The sequence below is a fragment of the Gopherus flavomarginatus genome, chromosome 1 (assembly GCF_025201925.1).
Source record: "Gopherus flavomarginatus isolate rGopFla2 chromosome 1, rGopFla2.mat.asm, whole genome shotgun sequence".
Classification (NCBI taxonomy): Eukaryota; Metazoa; Chordata; order Testudines; family Testudinidae; genus Gopherus; species Gopherus flavomarginatus.
In genome coordinates this window covers 14,925,933-14,941,978 of record NC_066617.1, presented here as the reverse complement: position 1 = coordinate 14,941,978, position 16,046 = coordinate 14,925,933, and the positions used below count along the sequence as shown (strand labels likewise).

General features: G+C 41.5%; 1 protein-coding gene across 1 annotated transcript in view; it reads right to left on the bottom strand.

Annotated features, from left to right (window-relative positions):
* Positions 1-16,046, bottom strand: part of CELF2 (CUGBP Elav-like family member 2) — a 685,040-nt gene that overhangs the window by 528,870 nt on the left and 140,124 nt on the right. Inside the window, exons 2-3 of the mRNA XM_050936915.1 lie at positions 13,345-13,387; positions 12,536-12,571 (exon numbers count right to left, since the gene is read on the bottom strand). The gene's annotated coding sequence lies outside the window, so the exon portion shown is untranslated. The remainder of the gene's footprint in view (positions 1-12,535; positions 12,572-13,344; positions 13,388-16,046) is intronic.

Here is a 16,046-nt window from a genome sequence, read left to right as displayed (position 1 = left end):
TCAAACAAGTATCTTAGATGCCTTTATACAAATGCAAGAAGTATGGGTAATAAGCAGGAAGAACTGGAAGTGCTAATAAATAAATACAACTATGACATTATTGGCATTACTGAAACTTGGTGGGATAATACACACGACTGGAATGTTGGTGTGGATGGGTATAGTTTGCTCAGGAAGGATAGACAGGGGAAAAAGGGAGGAGGTGTTGCCTTATATATTAAAAATGTACACACTTGGACTGAGGTGGAGATGGACATAGGAGACGGAAGGGTGGAGAGTCTCTGGGTTAGGCTAAAAGGGGTAAAAAACACAGGTGATGTCGTGCTGGGAGTCTACTACAGACCACCTAATCAGGCGGAAGAGGTGGATGAGGCTTTTTTCAAACAACTAACAAAATCATCCAAAGCCCAAGATTTGGTGGTGATGGGGGACTTCAACTATCCAGATATATGTTGGGACAATAACACCGCGGGGCACAGACTATCCAATAAGTTCCTGGACTGCATTGCAGACAACTTTTTGTTTCAGAAAGTTGAAAAAGCTACTAGGGGGGAAGCTGTTCTAGACTTGATTTTAACAAATAGGGAGGAACTTGTTGAGAATTTGAAAGTAGAAGGAAGCTTGGGTGAAAATGATCATGAAATCATAGAATTTGCAATTCTAAGGAAGGGTAGAAGGGAGTACAACAGAATAGAGACAATGGATTTCAGGAAGGCGGATTTTGGCAAGCTCAGAGAGCTGATAGGCAAGGTCCCATGGGAATTAAGACTGAGCGGAAAAACAACTGAGGAAAGTTGGCAGTTTTTCAAAGGGACGCTATTAAGGGCCCAAAAGCAAGTTATTCCGATGGTTAGGAAAGATAGAAAATGTGGCAAAAGACCACCTTGGCTTACCCTTGAGATCTTGCGTGACCTACAAAATAAAAAGGCGTCATATAAAAAATGGAAACTAGGTCAGATCACGAAGGATGAATATAGGCAAATAACACAGGAATGCAGACGCAAGATTAGAAAAGCAAAGGCACAAAATGAACTCAAACTAGCTATGGGAATAAAAGGAAACAAGAAGACTTTTTATCAATACATTAGAAGCAAGAGGAAGACTAAGGACAGGGTAGGACCACTGCTCAATGAGGAGGGGGTAACAGTAACGGGAGACTTGGAAATGGCAGAGATGCTTAATAACTTCTTTGTTTCGGTCTTCACTGAGAAGTCTGAAGGAATGTCTAGTATAGTGAATGCTTACGGGAAGAGGGTAGATTTAGAAGAGAAAATAAGGAAAGAGCAAGTTAAATATCACTTAGAAAAGTTAGATGCCTGCAAGTCACCAGGGCCTGATGAAATGCATCCTAGAATACTCAAGGAGTTAATAGAAGAGGTATCTGAGCCTCTAGCTATTATCTTTGGGAAATCATGGGAGACGGGGGAGATTCCAGAAGACTGGAAGGGGGCAAATATAGTGCCCATCTATAAAAAGGGAAACAAAAACAACCCAGGAAACTACAGACCAGTTAGTTTAACTTCTGTGCCAGGGAAGATAATGGAGCAGGTAATCAAAGAAATCATCTGCAAACACTTGGAAGGTGGTAAGGTGATAGGGAATAGCCAGCATGGATTTGTAAAGAACAAATCGTGTCAAACTAATCTGATAACGTTCTTTGATAGGATAACGAGCCTTGTGGATAAGGGAGAAGCGGTGGATGTGATATATCTAGACTTCAGTAAGGCATTTGATACAGTCTCTCATGATATTCTTATAGATAAGCTAGGAAAGTACAATTTAGATGGGGCTACTATAAGGTGGGTGCATAACTGGCTGGATAACCGTACTCAGAGAGTAGTTGTTAATGGCTCCCAATCCTGCTGGAAAGGTATAACAAGTGGGGTTCCGCAGGGGTCTGTTTTGGGACCGGTTCTGTTCAATATCTTCATCAACGATTTAGATGTTGGCATAGAAAGTACGCTTATTAAGTTTGCGGACGATACCAAACTGGGAGGGATTGCAACTGCTTTGGAGGACAGGGTCAAAATTCAAAATGATCTGGATAAGTTGGAGAAATGGTCTGAGGTAAACAGGATGAAGTTCAATAAAGATAAATGCAAAGTGCTCCACTTAGGAAGGAACAATCAGTTTCACACATACAGAATGGGAAGAGACTGTCTAGGAAGGAGTATGGCAGAAAGAGATCTAGGGGTCGTAGTGGACCACAAGCTTAATATGAGTCAACAGTGTGATACTGTTGCAAAAAAAGCAAACATGATTCTGGGATGCATTAACAGGTGTGTTGTAAACAAGACACGAGAAGTCATTCTTCCGCTTTACTCTGCGCTGGTTAGGCCTCAACTGGAGTATTGTGTCCAGTTCTGGGCACCGCATTTCAAGAAAGATGTGGAGAAATTGGAGAGGGTCCAGAGAAGAACAACAAGAATGATTAAAGGTCTTGAGAACATGACCTATGAAGGAAGGCTGAAGGAATTGGGTTTGTTTAGTTTGGAAAAGAGAAGACTGAGAGGGGACATGATAGCAGTTTTCAGGTATCTAAAAGGGTGTCATCAGGAGGAGGGAGAAAACTTGTTCACCTTAGCCTCCAATGATAGAACAAGAACCAATGGGCTTAAACTGCAGCAAGGGAGATTTAGGTTGGACATTAGGAAAAAGTTCCTAACTGTCAGGGTAGTTAAACACTGGAATAGATTGCCTAGGGAAGTTGTGGAATCTCCATCTCTGGAGATATTTAAGAGTAGGTTAGATAAATGTCTATCAGGGATGGTCTAGACAGTATTTGGTCCTGCCATGATGGCAGGGGACTGGACTCGATGACCTCTCGAGGTCCCTTCCAGTCCTAGAGTCTATGAGTCTATGAGTCTATGTTTTGGGGAGCAGAGGAGTCATAAAGGGAAGCTATATCAGCAAGGAAAGGTAGGCAAAAACCTGTCAGGTAACTAATCCATTCATGTTAAGTGGGATGGACTATGCCCATATAATGTCTGAGGAAATACCATCTTGTCTATTTAAAAGTCTGGCCATGCTGCTGCACGCTTGCAAATGTCTCATATTGAAAATGATGGGAAGCTAGCTGGTCTCATTTAACTCAATTGTTTCCCCTTTCTAATCAAATATTTTCATAGTGTAAAACTTAGAAGAGCAGCATAGGCTGTTGTACTATTTAGCAGACAGTACTGCCGCAGAGCCATGAAATATGGCACTTCATTATTAATATAATTTTGAAAAATAAAGTATGTTTATTACCTGTTATTTTCTGTTAATTGTTTTGTGTGGGGAAAAATAAAAGCTGCTGCCTTGAAGCATAAAAAAAAAATACAACGTGCAGTCATAGTTGAGAGCACGAAAGTGTTCGGGCTATGAAAATTATGTAAATGATCCATTCCAGTAAAAGAACTTTCAAACCCTCAGGGTCTTTAAACAGCATTAATTCAAGAAGTTAGATATAAAATTTAACTTTTTCATGCTAATAATGATTTCATAAGGAAAAACTCGTTAGTAAAGGTGACAAATATGAAAGTCTATTGAACATTTAAATTCAGGAATCTTAGTGTGTGCCCCTGGGATATATTTACACAGTCAGTGACTCTCTGATGTTATTAAGTAATTTATTTGAGAAAGTCTCCATTCAAGAGTTTACATAAGAACAATATCAGGTTTACAAAGGCTTGTGTTGTCAGTATAGTAAATAACTAATTTACAATGACTTTTGCTTAAGATTTTCATTAGGTTGTTCAATATTGTTTGATAATTTAATGTCAGTTTCATTAGATCATAGTTCTCCCTTCATGAATAGAGAAAATTAGAGCGAAAAATAAATTATGCTACTTAGAACATTACTTAAACTTCAAAACTATATATGAGAAGTGAGAAAAATTAACCTGATTTTCATCTAAATTATAAATCAGCTTAGCTATATAATACAGATGCAAGTAAGCATCTGAAGTGGTAAGAACCTGAATTTTATCGGTGTGCACATTTTTCATATGCCAGATCTTCCAATGACAATCCAAACACTGTGTATTGCTTACTCATTCTGGGTGGTTAGGTAATCTGCAGCATTAATTTTGTCCATTTATAAGCTTCTTTGCATAGGCATCAGCAGTGAGGCTTTCCATTGAATAGGCCTGGAAATTCAAATACCCTCACACTTCTAGAGAATTTGTCCTTGATCTTTATGATTATTAATTACAATGTGATCTAGAAACTGGAACCACTGGGCTCTGTATTGTAAAAACATAACAAAAATATAATCCCTGCCCATAATATAGTCCCTGTTACAACCTGAGTGGATATGACAGACAGAAGGAGCAGAACATCCTTTCAGTCTTGATGTTGAAACACAGTTGGGGATTAGGGTGACCAGATATCCCGATTTTATAAGGACAGTCCTGATTTTTGGGTCTTTTTGTTATATAGGCTCCTATTACCCCCCACCCCCGTCTTGATTTTTCACACTTGCTCTCTGGTCATCCTATTGGGGATGGATATGTGGAATCTTCAATAGCTACTGCTCATGTCATAATATCCTGGCTAGACTTAGGATAAAGAAAGCAAGCTCTCCCTATATGACACCTTTTACCAGCATTAAATACACTGAAAAGTATGACTAAGCCACTAACCTGAAACAGATAATGTTCCAAAATATACAGTGATCATTGTGCAACACTCTCTGCTGCTCCATAAGTTTAGTGTTGGCTTCCAATGCAGTCAGAAAAGGTGAGAGCAACAGAAAATGAAATGACTGCTATGAAAGGAGGAAACATATATAAGTACTCAGCTAAAAAGATGCTCTTTGTGGCAGCATCTTGTGTGGACTGGAGGGCGGTGATATGGTTGTCTGTAGCGAGGCAGTCTGGTTCCTTGCAGCCCTGGAGAGGGAAAAGCCCCTCCGGACTCCAAAGTAGGTAGAGCCAGTGGAGCTTGTGCCCACAACCCAGAGGTCAGGGTGCAGGACAGAAAGTAGAAAAGCCCGACCCCAGAGCTCACTAGAGGCCCGGCTGCTCCCAGTTCACTCCCAGTTGGGAGACTCCTGCAGTTTGGGGCCGAACCGAGGGCTGGCCAGACACCAACCAGACCCTGGGGAAGCTATTAAGCCTGCCTGTGGCAAGTTACCCGGAGGAGCTGCCAAGCCTACTGCTTGCCGGGTACCCAGAAGAGCCCATGGTGCTTTACTCAGTGGAAGATTCTGTCCAGACACAGGTACCTCTGGAGGGGGAGGTAGGAAGTAGCTGGGGAGCAGCCGACCCTAGTCTGGCTGCAGCACACCCAGAGACGATGTCAGTGTGTCGCAGCCAGGATCCCCACTGACGCAGCAGCGGGTCATCTATCGCTGCTAGGGCCCCAGGCTGGGATGCAGCGGAGTGGGAGGGTGTCATAAACAGATAGTAGGAGTTAATAGAACAGTAGTACTTTATATATCTTTTGACTGTAAAAGGTTAACAAGTTCAGTAAGCCTGGCTGTCACCTGACCAGAGGACCAATCAGGGGACAGGATACTTTCAAATCTGGAGGGAGGGAAATTTTTGTGTGTGCTGTTAGTGTTTGGTTGTTGTTCACTCTGGGGGCTCAAAGGGACCGGACGTGCAACCAGGTTTCTCTCCAGTCTCTCCAATACAGGCTCTTATATGTTCAGAATAGTGAGTACTAGGGAGATAAAGTGAGTTAGGCTTATGTTTGTTTTCTTTATTTGCAAACATGTATTTGGCTGGAAGGAGTTCAAATTTGTATTTTGCTGAAAGGATTTTACTTTGTACTTGTATACTTAGGCTGGGAGGGTATTCCCAGTGTCTATAGCTGAAAGACCCTGCACCTATTCCATTTTAAATTTACAAAGATAATTTTTACTGTTTTTCTCTCTTTAATTAAAAGCTTTTCTTGTTTAAGAACCTGATTGTTTTTTTTTATTCTGGTGTGAGACCCCAGGGGACGGGGTCTGGATTCACCAGGGAATTGGTGGGGAGAAAGGAGGGAAGGGGGAAAGAGAGGCTAATTTCTCTCTGTGTTAGGATTACTTTCTCTCTCAGGGAGAGTCTGGGAGGGGGAGAGAGAAGGAGAGGGGGAAGGTGCATTTTCCTCTCTGTTTAAGATTCAGGAAGTTTGAATCACAGTGATCTTCCAGGATAACCCAGGGAGAGGAAGCATGGGAGAGGCAACGGTGAGGGAAAGGGTTTACTTTCCTTGTGTTAAGATCCAGAGGGACTGGGTCTCTGGGGTCCCTGGGCAAGGTTTTGGGGGGACCAGAGTGTACCAGGCACTGGAATTCCTGGTTGGTGGCAGCGCTACAAGTTCTATGCTGGTAATTGAGCTTAGAGGAATTCATGCTGGTACCCCATCTTTTGGACGCTAAGGTTCAGAGTGGGGAATTATACCATGATAGAGGGCCTGTGTCCCCCCTGCCACCCAACTCGCGGGTGGCCGTCTCCCCCTCGCCCAGGTCCTTTGGAGCTAGGACCTGGGCCTCCTAAACTTATTTATTTGCTCAGCCCCTGCCTGAGGGTCTGAGCTACTGACCGTTTGTTGCCCTGCCCTGACCCAGGGCCGGGGCTTGCTAATATTGAACTGTTTGCTCAGCCCTGCCTGAGCTACTGACTGTTTGCCGCCCAGCCAGGCTAATTCCCTGACTCACTTGATCTAAGTAGTGAGGTGGCCTGTTTCCCCGCCGCCCCGAAGGCGGACGAGCCCTGGCTGAACCCCTACAGTGTCACTGAGTACAGAGAAAAGTAGGTTAGAGAAATGGAGATAATTAGGGCCTGGATGGGAGTCTCAGCTGTAAAAACACAGAAAACGGCTGATCGTAGAGGTACTGTGCAGGAAAAAGTGAAAGAATATAGACCTTGCTTGGTTGGATGGGGAAAGGGAGGGAGGAGTGGCAGAGATTAACCCTCGTTATGGCCCTGAGTGTCAAGGAGAATGGTGTATTGTCTTTGAAAGAGCACAAGAAGAATGAGGGAAGGGAAATGGCTAGGAGGGAAGATAAAGAGCTCAGTTTTGTCCATGCTTGGTTTTAAGTTACAAGAATGTATCATTTAGAACAAATAAGATTAGTTCCTGTGCAATCAGCGAGGCCATCGAGAGTCCTCTTGGCTTGCTGCTGCTGGTAGATGCCTGATGGGTGAGGAATTGGAAGCAGGAAGAAACAAACAAACACAGTAGAATGAGTAGTATTGTGTTAATAGAACAAGCCACTCATTTAAAAGAATATTTTTTATTCCTGACGGAAGGCATTGGTGCAGATTTTCATATGAGGAAGTCATGTAAAAATCAATCGGAGGTTTCATTACAACGGAAGCCGAGGGGCTGTGCTCATCTGTCTTGTGAGCGCACGAGTGAAGGACGCAGTAAGAAGAATGTCCCAAGGGGCAGGCCCTCGATGGCTGAATTTGAAATAATTCACATAGGATTCAAGTAATTGTTTTGAAAAAGGTGCATTAAGAATATTCCCCATTAATGTGTTGCTGATGCCTGTATTAGTCATGATAGTTGTGTAAAATAACCATCTGTAAAAACAATAGGGGCCAATGGTAATACATGGCTTATATTTCTTCCTGTCTGCCTCCCACCTAACCAATGTTGGGCAGAGTTCACTGGCACAGACATCATTAGTTATCATTCTACCATTATAGGTTACAGGCCATCAGACCTTAAAGTCACATTATTCCAATGACTCTTTCTCATGCTGGATTTGGCTACCAAGGTAACACTCTAGAAATACCTATAAGGTAACATAACCCTGCTGACACCACCCAACTTCAATTTCAACTAGATTTTAAGCAGCTGCTAATCCCTGGAGCACAGAGAAAGTTAGAGATTGACTTCAATGGGAGCTGCTCAGTGCTCAGCCCTTTTGAAGGCAGGCCACTTATTTGAGGATGAGATCTGTGCTGCAATGGGTTTAAGTCACCTTTATGCCCCCCGCCCACAATGCTGAGCTGCTCTGGGAGCTGGAGAGGCCCCCAGTGTAATTTAGGGTACGTCCAGACTGCAATCGCCCATGCAGTGTTATTCTAGGTAGGTTGGGTCCCAGAGCAGTAAAGCCATGAGTAATTACTATCATGTGCAGCCACAGCTTCACTGCTCCAGGAGCTGATTAAAGCTAGCTCTGGTATGTTTACTTGATCTGCAGTCACACCCTATGGTTGCAGTACTGACATATCCTTGGTCTGCCCTGGGGACCTGTCAAAGTTACCCTATGGCCTGCAGTCCTGCCTGGAATCTGCACAGTGCTTTGGCCAGCATGTCCCCTATGCCAGAGCTTGCAAAAGGGTCTTCAGCTGTCTCTGTAGTGCCTGGGGTGGGGGGAATCCATCCCCAGGGGGAACAGGGGCTTTTACTGACTTTTTATGCAGCTTCAGCCCTTTTACCTGCCACAGAGGGACTGGTAAGTGGGAATGAGAATCTCATCCTAGGGGCCTAACATTAGGCACCTGTTTGAATAGCAAACCTTCGGTGTAGCCTCTACTAGAGATTCTCAGACTGTGGTCTGTTTAGCTCTCATTGGTAGTCTCCAGAGAGCTGCTGAGTCATGGCACTGACTCTATCTAGCCAGAGGTCTTAGGGATCTTGTAAAGAAGAGCCTGGGTGCCTGTAAACTCAGGTGGAAACATGGAGGAGGAGCCAGCTCGCATCCTTCTCCTAGTAGCACATAAGAAGATAGGGAACAGGAATGACAGGATGGGCACTCCTCAGTGGAACATTTTAAAATACCTCTGTATCACTTTTCTATGTAACCGTTTGCTGTAATTGCCTCAAATGACAAAGAAAAGAGGAGGTGGTCCATGTGTCTCTGAATGGGAGAGAACCACTGGAAATCTCTTTAGCTGAGAAGCCCTGGTGTGTACATTACAGTATACTGAAAAGTTATTATACGTTGTAGCATATTTGCACATACAACTCATCAATCACATTTTACGGTTAATCATGTTTGCTACGCTAGTGCCTGGGCACCAGCCAAGATCAGGGCCCCATTGGTCTAGGTACTGTACAACACAGAGTACTAGAGAAGCTAGTACTAGACACAGCCCTAGAAAGCTTGCAATGTAAATAGGCAACAGTGAACAACAGGATGACAGAAAACATCCTGTCAGTTCCATGATTTATTTTTGGGAGTTCGGAGGAGATATGTTAAACCGAACAACAGAAGAGGGCACATAGATAAGTGTAGAGATAACTGTCCAGGATAGGAAGGAGAAGGGAATGCAGGGCAGGTGTCAGGTGGGACTGAGGTGAAGACACTGTGAAAGAGGAGATGGGAGGATGTTGGAGCAAATGGCCAATCAGCACAGGGAATAGAATGCCCAGTCAAAACTGTAGCAAATACTCCAAAATCAGTGTTTGTTGGTCCCTTCTTAAGTTACTTCTGCAGCTGCCCCTACCCTCTTTGGCTGGCTCCTCCCTGTAATTTCTTTCGCAAAGGCCAAATGCAAGAAGAGGAGGGGGGATGCTGATTGGGACCTAGTGCCCCAGAGAGTTTCCCTTGCACAATTCTGGGTCTCTGGGTGCTGGGGAGAAGGGTATCCCTAGTTATCCCTCCACAGTGCAGCAGCTCCTGCTTAAGCTGCTTCTGCAGCTGCTCCTGCCTTCTTCAGTGACTGTTTACTTCAGTACTGACACAGTGTTCTAGCAGAGTCTTTCACAGCAGTAAATGTTGCTGTTTGACATAAAAATACGATGATACAATATGTCATTAGAGGATGAGATCACACTTTGACCTCTTAATAGTTTCAAAAAGTATTTATCTACTGTTTGAATGCTGAATATCTTCAAGTTTACCTAAGGAAAGTTATAGATGATTTTCTAAGAAAGGATAAAGAAAATCTGCGAAAGCTTTAACAAAAGGAAATACATTAAAAACAGATAATGGTACTGGTCTTATGTAAAATTCCTCCCTGTTCCAAACACAATGGAGATCCTGAACACAAGGCAATTTAACTGTACGGGAGCTGGCCTGACTCAACCACTAATTGCTTACCTTTTGGCTTTAAGCATAAGCAACAGTGGTTAGTGTCATGCTGTTGTAACTCCCCTATAACAAGAGTGAAGCAGGTTCATTTAATTTTGTTTAACTTTTCTTCTGCACTCTTTTTCCCCTCTAGACGTTGATATTGTTGCCCGTTTGGTCCAAGCAGTTAGCTGAAATTCAAGGCCTTACCAGGTTGTTTCCATTAAGATGAGAAATCAGTTATATAAGTCCAGTATAAAATCTGAGACAAGAGAATCAAGCCCTATCTCTTGCAATTCAGTTCTGTAGGATTCAACTAAAAAAAACCAAACTATCTGGATGAATAAAATTACCAAGCCTTTTACTGCAGTTAGATACAGAATCTTACTAGTCACTGTTTTCTGTTTTGTATTTGTTATATTTCAGTGGCCACAAGCTTCTGAGAAGGCTTTCCCCTTCGTTCCACCCATTCCAGTTGAGGTGTAAACCAACAGGGAATTATAACCTTGCCAAGAGATGGACTTCACTGTGAATCACAATTTCCCTCCTTTCAATCACTTTAACTCTTCTTAAGCATATATGACAGCTACCTCACTCCAATGATATATTTGTGAATTTCCCAGAACAGGGGAAAACAGCCACACAAATGTCTTGAGGCTACAGAGCTGGGTAAATAATGTATCAAACTATATTTAGCAAACAAAGCAAACTAGGAAAAATGGAGAAAGGTGAGGAAAATAGATATATCCAGTGACTATAAAGTTACTGAATATTTAGTCAGTTGTTTAGAGGCAATGCCTGTTGAAAAGAAATGTCCTTGGTTTCGCCTTTCCTGTGCTAATGTTAATAACTCATAATTAAGGTCCGAATCCTGAAATGAGGTCTGCTGGCACAGACCCTGTGCCCTTGTATAGGGCTTATGAAATCAATGGGGTTCCAGATAGGCTCAGGAGTCTATGTTTGCAGAAGTGACTGCAAGACTGAGGTGTTAGGATATATTTGAACCCGGCTGTCAAAAAAGTCATAGGCTGTATAACACTCGTGCTTTTTAAAAGAAATATCCATGTTAACCTTTGTCACTTGGGAATTTTTCATTGGAGGAGGTGGGGTACAGGGAGAGGGCAGAGAATGCAACTGAAAAACAGGCAAGCCAGATCCAAATGGAAAGCTTGAAACCTTCCAGTGACCTCAGCAACACAGGAGATGAAAAGCTTAGGATACTTGTTTTTTCATGCAGTCGTTAGGAAGGGAAGACATGGGCTCCACGATTTTGGGGTGGAGAGGAGTTGGGGGAGATCTGCAGCTTGCATAACTGGTTGAAGATGTTTGCTTCTTCTCCTGTAGCAGACAAGGAAGCAAAGGAAAAAAGAGGAAAGCAGTTGTCTCTTGTCAGCATTGCTGCTGCTGAGACCCAGAATTGGCAGGCACTGGGGAAGAATTTTATGTTATTTTGGAGTATTTGTTAGTGTCACAAACCCATCTTTAATTGCAAAATAAAGGAGATTTTCATTTTCATATTTGTAAGCCATAAATTAATAACTTTCACTTTTCACCCCTGCATGCCCAATTTGTCATGTGTGTCATGGTGACAAACCATTAACAATAACAATAATACTGTACATACAACTCACAGGATATTGGCACTTAGGTTCCAACTGAAGAGGATTCTATCAAACTGAAGAGGTGATGATACTTAATGTCCCAATTCAGAAAGGCACCCAAGCACATGCTTAACTGTGTGCAGAAGAGCAATCTCATTGAATTCAGTGGGAGTATTCACATGCTTAAAGTTAAGCACGTACTTAATTGTTTTGCCAAACTGGGGTTTTTTTAGGTTCTTACTGTCTGAACAACATGCTGTGCGATTGTTTCCATTTTGCAGATTTCCTAACAAAAATTATTTATTATTATTGTTCATGTTGGGGTAGGACCCAGAGGCCATAAACAAGATAAGGGCCTCAGAGTGTGGAGTCTGTAGAAATGGAAAATAAAAAGTTCCAGTCCCGAAGAGTTTACAACCTAAAACCACAATCCTGCAAAGAGGACTGGGGCTTAATTTAAAACAGGATGAAGAGGAGAGAAACAGTAATAAGAACACATGTTGAGAAAGGAGAGCTATGTAGGTCGCTAGATGGTTTCAAGTAAGCTGCTTTTTAAAAAATAACTGATATATATAAATAATAAATATATAAGACAAAGCCTATTTATACATCTTAGCTCTAAGTATCTCCTCTATTTACCACATGTTCTAAATCTGTTCTCTCTGTCATCTAACAAGGTATCTTCCATAATTATTTTTATCCAGTTTATTGCTTGATTCCTTCTGTCCTTTCAAAATTAGCTTGTCTAATCAAAAATCACTTCTGGTTGTAGTTCATTACAAATAGATAGGAAGAATGCTTGTTTACTGAGAAATGTAATTGGATTAAAATATTGACAAGAAAGAAATCTGAACTGTAATGAATTTTTTTTAAAAGCACTATGAGCAAGCATGAAAACCAACAAAACCAAAACAAATTAAAAACCCTAATGAATGAAAATACTATAAATAGAATATTATGGTGGAAGGAATAATTTATCATCATCGCTTACCTAGTCCTTGTTATTCAATTGCAAACAGCTGAATATCTAAGGAAAAGAGAAAAAGATTTATGTATTTACCAAATTGTGGTCAAGTAAACAATTGATATTAGCTGTAATTTATCTTCTGGGCTTTGAACCCCTGAACATTTTAATGAAGCTTTGTTACAGAAACAATAAATATAGTCTAACTGCAGCTTTATAATACATTAGAGGAAGTGGATTTCATTTCAGCTCTCCAGTAATTATGTTGATAAAGTTCATGGTGATCACAGAAAAACTATGCTCAGTGGTTATCTTTTGTAAGTGTATATTTGGGCATATTGGGAGGTTGTGTGTGTGCGCGCACGTGCAAGCACGTGCACAGGAACAAATATTAATACAGAGAATTGTCCAAGCATTAGAAACTTTGTGTTGAATGGTTATCATGTAATTTCTTTAGCTCATACCTTTTCCTGCCTCCCAGTAGTTAAAAATACACGATCCTGCTCTGGTTCCTTATACTGACCAAAATAACTTAGTGGTATGTTGTTGACAATCTTTTTTTTTTAACTGAAAATTTAATAACTAAAATAAGGAAAATAACTAGAAATGAAAACACAAGAAAAAAGCAATAATACAATATGAAAGAAATAAACAAATGCCCGAAAGAAAACAATAAAATACCACAGAAACAAAGAGAATGCATAAGATGAATAACAAATAGCATATAAAAATTGGAAGCAAAATCAGATCATTTAGATCTATACTATAAATAGTAGAAAAAGAGATGACTTATGAAAACAGTGAATCTTAAATCCTAGATAAAATTTGATTCTTACCTGATCAATTGGCTAACACCTTTAGATCTTTAAATCCGCAGACCTAACAAACAAAATTGTGAACAGAAATTAAAGATAATAAACAATGTTCCATCCCTAAGAGATACATTTTGTTGATTGATATTAAAATAATTAGCACCTCATTTTATTTTTTTGAAAACCATTCAAGTCATTCATTCAGCTGAATAACAGCAGCGTTAGCAACTGAGGTCCACTGTTGTAATTGGATTGCAGGATCAGGCCCTAAAGTGGTAAAAGTTTAGGTTTAAAAGGATTCTCTCTCATCCCAGTATAAAACAGCTTGTTTAGAGAGTGTAGTTTATGCAGCTGGTACGTTCACATTTTGGTACACAAAGAATGAAAAAAAAACCCACTAACCAAAGCATCAGTTTAGAGCGGAGATGAAAGCATAAAGCATTTGACTACGCAAAGACAGAAATTAAATGCCAGATATATCCCTTAAATGTACATATGAAAGTCGGTGGGAAGAAGTTTGTGCATCCCAGGGGCTCTAAGCAACTGTCAGGACAAAAAAAAAAATCATTAGTGGTGTAGATCCAGCAAAGCATATAAGTACACGTGTAACTTTAAGCACACAGATGGTACCATTGAGTAAAAGACCTCACACTTGGTGAAAGTTATGCATGTGTTTAAGTGCTTTGCTGGATTGAGGCTTAAGGGAATGGAAAGATATTATGCAGAGCTGTGCTCCTGAATACAACTCGACTTCCTAAATACTCCAACATTTCAACCTTAAAATTATAGAAACAAAAAATTGCAACGGCCACCATTATCATGACAAGGGACAAAGCATTAGGAGATGATAGGTCTTGTTCTATTTGCTTTCTTAGCTGGTAGATGTGTAGTCCTATCAGCTCAAACTGCTACACTTTAAAATACCACAATATACTTAAGCTATTATTTGTATCATATAACAGCTGCCAGGAGCTGCCACTGACCTGCTCTCCATTAAGTGTTCAAAGTATCACTTAACTAGGGACTAACCAAAATTTACAGCCATTGCAGTGCCTAACCAAGGCTGCCTACAGCTTAGTGCAGGCTACTGTGTGAGGAAACCAGGAGAACTTAGACCTGCCTGTAAATACCCTTGTCTACACTGAAGCTAGATTGTGCTTAATTTTCAGGAAAGGAGCATTACCCCAACTCAAGAATGGAGTCCAGTTAACCATGAGCCAACAGTTGGCTGGAAGGTTTACTGCTGTGATGTAGGACTTTAATGACATTCAAACAGGTCCCTTCCAGTTCTAGGAGATAAACCTATCTCCTATTATTATTAAAATACTTTTTGTATTAAAGGTATGCACACATTCTCGCCCTCCCTCCCCCAAGTGTAAAAATTACATAAACTGGCTTATATTATAAACAAAACAAATTTTATTAAGTACAAAAGGCAGATTTTAAGTGGTTCAAGGGATAGCAAACAAAACAAAGCAGATTATTAAGCAAATGATACAAAACAAACTAAGCTTGACGCTCTAGATAGGTAGGATACAAATTAGCAAAGTCTCACCCTGAGTGATAAACAGGCTGGCAGATTCTTAAGACACAAGTTGCCTTGGCTTTCCCACGTTTTCATACACAGGCTAAAGATCTTAGCCTGAGACCATCACTTCTTACAGTTCAGTCTTTGTTCCTCAGGTGTTTTCAGGTGCTTGTGGTAGGGAGAGTGCGGACCCCTCATGTTGTCATTGTTCCTCTTTTATATCTTCCTCTCACTTGCTGGAAAACTTTTTTTGCTGTGACCTGGGTCAAACAGTTCCCATCGAGTTGAGCTATCTCTAAGAGGTTTCTATTGCATGGTTCCTGGTGTAATCCATATGCTTGTGTGCATTTCTTTAATCAGCCACTAGCATTCACAGAAACATAGAAGATTAGGATTGGAAGAGACCTCAGGAGGTCATCTAGTCCAACCCCCTGTCAAAGCAGGAGCAACACCAACTAAATCATCCCAGCCAGAGCTATGTCAAGCTGGGCCTTAAAAATCTCTACGGATGGAGATTCCACCACCTCCCTACATAACCCATTCCAGTGCTTCACCACCCTCCTAGTGAAATACTGTTTCCTAATAGCCAACCTGGACCCCCCCCCCAGTGCAACTTGAGACCATTTGTTCTGTCATCTGCCACCACTGAGAACAGCCAAGCTCCATCCTCTTTGGAACCCCCCTTCAGGTAGTTGGAGGCTGCTATCAAATCCCCCCTCACTCTTTTCTTCTGCAGACTAAACAAGTCCAGTTCCCTCAACCTCTCCTCGGAAGTCATGTGCTACAGCCCCTGATCATTTTTGTTGCCCTCCGTTGGACACTCTCCAATTTGTCCACATCCTTTCTGTAGTGGCCCAAAACTAGACTCAATGCTCTAGATGTGGCTGCACCAGTGCTGAATAGAGGGGAATAAACTATTGATATTATTCCCTTGATCTGCTGGCAATGCTCCTACTAATGCAGCTCAATATGCCGTTAGCCTTCTTGGCAACAAGGGCACACTGCTGACTCATATCAAGCTTCTCATCCACTGTAATCCCAAGGTCCTTTTCTGCAGAACTGCTGCTTAGCCAGTCAGTCCCCAGCCTGTAGCTGTGCATGAGATTTTTCAGTCCTAAGTGCAGAACTCTGCACTTGTCCTTGTTATACCTCATCAGATTTCTTTTGGCCCAATCCTCCACTTTGTCTAGTTCACTCT